This window comes from Zalophus californianus, chromosome 11 (assembly GCF_009762305.2).
Source record: "Zalophus californianus isolate mZalCal1 chromosome 11, mZalCal1.pri.v2, whole genome shotgun sequence".
NCBI lineage: Eukaryota > Metazoa > Chordata > Mammalia > Carnivora > Otariidae > Zalophus > Zalophus californianus.
In genome coordinates this window covers 60828539-60833087 of record NC_045605.1, presented here as the reverse complement: position 1 = coordinate 60833087, position 4549 = coordinate 60828539, and the positions used below count along the sequence as shown (strand labels likewise).

General features: G+C 37.3%; 1 pseudogene; it reads left to right on the top strand.

The window, feature by feature from the left end:
• The first annotated feature begins 3048 nt into the window (after positions 1–3048).
• LOC113915643 lies at positions 3049–3165 on the top strand (annotated as a pseudogene).
• Positions 3166–4549: the final 1384 nt, after the last annotated feature.

Genomic DNA, 4549 nt, shown 5'->3' with positions numbered 1-4549 from the left:
TAAAACAACATAGTGCATTTATTACTGTTTTGAGCAGCATGAAACATTGCTCAAATACCATAGATTTCTAAAGTTTGTTCAGAATATGGGACTCCTACATCTACTCTCCCACCCCTTCATCAGCCTTCCTCTGATGAACTGAACTAAGCTGAGGCACCCCTGCATGAATTCATCTTCAAGGAATCTGCAGTCTAGTTCCAAAGTATAACAAGATAGAGATGCTGGTGCTGGTAAGACAGGGGAAGTTGTACAATCTTAAGATGCATAGACCCTTTATTCTTCTTAGAGCTTTAATCAGTTGGAACCCATCCAATCCTACCATGTATTTAAGCTCAGCCAGCCATCAGAGATACAAAGTTTGCTTGAATTTGTCCATGTAGGTCTCCCTTAGGCATTCTCTGTTCCTGTGGAAATCCTCACTATCTCATCCTGAGTGACATTCATCCCTCAGGCCCATGGGTTCCTACTCCTTAAGTAGCATTAGTGGGTATGGTTCCCTCAGGCTTCCAGGAATCCTATATAACCAGGAAAACCTAAAAGCTTCTTTTTCCCTCAGATAGAAAAATAGTAACCTCCTATGCCCTTTAGGAAATATCTCCAACTTGTGCACTCTGAGCAAGAAAGCAAATCAATGAAAGCTCATCAGGTGATGGGGAAACAGAAGTGGCTATAGATTCAAGTAAGTCCATTATGGGGAGGAGGGCTAATCTTGGAGGAAAAAAAATGAACAATTTGCCAATGGAAAGGAGGGAAGAAAATGTGGAGTAAAGAAAAGAAATTGTGGGTAGTTGGAAATAAGGACTTGAGGAAGGTGGAAAAAGGGGATTTTGTAGGAAAATAATGCATAATGTGGTACAGTTATGTGAGATGAGATATGGTTGAGTGTTTTAGGTAAGTGGACAGAGAATATTTGAATAGAATTATGAGAAGGACACTTGGATTATTTTACAGAGACAAAGAAAGAATGTCTGTAGTTTGATGAATCAGGGTAACAATAATATGTTTTGAGGTGAGAAATAGTAAAGCTATCTGAGAGGCACTCTGGAGGATTTGAGCACAAAGGTAAAGAGAAAGGGGAGTAGGGGCAAAATCACATGTGTAAATCTATCTCCTTTCCCCCATACACTGGAAAGAAGGATCTTATTAGTAATGACAGTGGCTTTCCTTTCATCCTGAGATCAGTAGGCAGCAGTTAATGTATTTTAAAAACAGGAATGAGGCGTGCCTGGGTGGCTCAGTCAGTTAAGCATTTGTCTTCTGCTCAGGTCATGATTCTGGGGTCCTGGGATCAAGCCCCACATCAGGCTCCTTGCTTGGTGAGGAGCCTGCTTCTCCCTCTCCCTCTGCTTGTGCTCTCTCTCTCTGTCAAATAAATAAAATCTTAAAAAGAAAAAAACAGGAATGATTTACCTTGCCTATCTTTCAGAATTTACTACTATAAGAAAAATTTATTTGAAGGAATGTCACAAAAAAGGAAAGAATTATATGAGTTAAATGGCTAACAAAATAGTTTAGAGGAGAAATCATGATAGAGGTAAAGAGCAGAAGTGAATTAGTCAAATACTTTGGTTATAGAAACAAGAGGACATATTGATGGGTGGATAGGAGTAAAAAGGCTTGAATAATCAAGGACAACGCCTAGTTTTTACATATTATCAACTATACACATGAATTACATTTACTAAAATGGAAATATTAAGGCAATTATCAAGAATTCTTTCTTGGCCATGTGATCTTTGATGTGCCTTTTAGACACACAAGCAGAGATATCCAGCAGACTGTTTCTTATTTCCTCATTCTTGTTGGAGATTCTTATAGCTCTCTCCACTTCACTCTCTTCTCCGCCCAACAAAACCTTTTCCTTTCAAGACCTACCTCCCTCATTGTTCTTCTAGACCTATCTTTTGGGTAAAATAGTAAAGAAAAGTGAGAAAACAACACATGCTCAGGTGTTGGAGGCATTTGCAGGAGAGAACAGGGTATTACTCAGGGAAGCCTGGTAAACATGCTCTGCAGTCTGAGTGGGAGGGACCCTTTATGAATTATATCCATCTATTTCCTAGTGTGTGACTGAGGGTCATCATAATACAGAATTGGGACTACTTTCTGAAAGAGGGTTAAAATGTTTCAGTAGCAGTTACAGAACGTTTAGAAGCAGGGTTTAGATTCTAATTCTAATGATTCTTTTTATTTATTTTAAGAGAGAGAGACAGAATGAGAGCAGGGCTAAAGGCAAAGGGGCAGGGAGAGAGATAATCTTAAGCAGGCTCCGTACCCAGCATGGAGCCTGACGTGCGGTTCCATCTCATGACCCTTAGATCATGACATGAGCCAAAATCAATAGTCAGGTGCTGGTCTGACTGAGCCACCCAGGTGCCCCTAATTCTAATGATTCTTATACTTGCTCAGTAACATTTCTGAACCTCAGGCTACTCATATGTAACATGGCCTCTGTTGATCTCAAATAGATATTTAGTGGTTCAAATATAATAAATGTATAAATAATTTTAAGGAGTCTAAAAGTACTCTCGGACATTGGGATATGATTTTAACTCATGAATAAACTTAAGGAATTGGATAATGATATCTGTTTTTTCTTCATGTAGATATCGTCATTCATAACTATGAAAGAATCATTGCATTTGTTAACAGGAATAAGGTATAGATGTTTAAGTGACCAGGACTTTAGTAACACACATAACATGCTGTGTGGTTGTTGTGACTGAAGGAAAGTGTGGCAGAAAAAGTATAGATTGGTAAAATATTGAGCTAGTGAAGTGTCTGAATAAACTGAATTTGTTGTTTTAACATTGCTTTGGCATTAGGGACTGCATGTGGTGGTAGGCTGGAGCTCAAATGTTGACCAAGCTAGTCTCATGGCTTCAGGAAGCAGACAGGTAAGGCAGTCACTATTCTGGGAAATCATCATCTACGTAAGCAGAGCCCTGAAACTGATATTTATGAAAGCTATTATTGTACCTGTGTGACTTCAGGCAAACCACTTCAGTCTCTAAGCTACAGTCTACGTATCTATAACATGCCTCTCTCATCGCTTCTCGGCGTTTTGGCTAAGATCAAGTGTAGTATCTGTTCTTATCAGTTTAATATAACATACCTCTCTTTTGATGTCATTGGAGATATTTTACAGTACAAATGTGATCATTAAAATGTAAAAATTCAAATTGAAAGAGGACTGGGGTAAGCACTTTCATAAATTATTTAATGTAATTATCTGTACCATATTGTGAGATAGGGTTTATTCACTTTGTAACTGAAAGACATTAAAACTGAATGAACAAAGAAGCAAAAACAAGAAAATTAGGAGGATGGCACCAGACTGTTGCAATTATAATGTGCCACTGGATCATAGTCTGAGGATGTGGGGGGTTACTAACTTCATTCCAAGACCATAGGGACAGTGAGGCTGAGATTGCTGGTATTTTTCCTGCTTCTGTCAGAAATAGCCCAAGGCCATGTGCAGACAGGAGCATTAGAAAAAGAGTTGCAAGTTCCAGTGACACCAAAAAGGAGGCTCCAGGATCAACAAGGCTGATGTAGCTCACAAAGCAATTGCATCAGTGGAAAAAAAAATGTTAACAATTCATTTAAGTAAAACACTGGCCTGATTGCAGTTTAAGTATACATAGATGAACCTTGGTAGAGAATATGAAATGGAAACCAAACTCCAAATACCCATGATTGAGTAAGTGAGGTAAGTGCTATTTACCCTTGGATGGGCTTCTGGTTCCCATTTAAAACAGTCTGAAGGCTCATTTATTTCCCTCTCTAATTGGTACCAACCCTCACTGCATATATACTGTTTTTGAAGTATTCATTCATATCTTATGATTTGATTAGGCTTATGGGTTTTTTTCCATTGAAGATAGCTAACTATAAATAGCTATTATGCATTTATTGCCTAAGCTTTTTCTGACATCCCTTCTAAAATGTTTCCATCCAGTGTCCTTGTCAGAGTAAAATGATTGCTTAACATGGAGAGATCAGGGTCTTGGAAAATATCCTTACTTAACATCATACACAAAAATAAATGGCAAGTAAATGATAAATCTGAAAGTAAATAGAAACAAACCAACCTATCAGAATGTTAGTAGAAAAGATAGGAGAATATATTATAAATTTAGGGGAGGGAAGAGTATCTTGTGAATGACTCAAAATCCAGAATCAATGGAATAAAAGACTGACAAAAAACTACATAACCATTAACCATTTAAAGGATTAAAAAGTAATATATTAAAAGAGGATGGTGTCCTATATGCTGGCTACTTGAACATAATAATAAAAATAAACAAATAAATAAAAAAGAAAAAAGGCTCACAAAAAAGAGATTACAATAAAAAAGATGATGTATTTGGATAATTTTTCAAAATCATTTTACAAACTGTATAGATAATGTCTCTACAAAGCAATAAGAGTTAAGAAAAAACCTAATGTAGAAACATGAGTTGCTGTCTTCTCAATGTTGTGTGTTTTTCTTCCTTCTAGGAGCTCATATTTTTACGGTACAAAAATGGCTACTTGGGACAGCCTC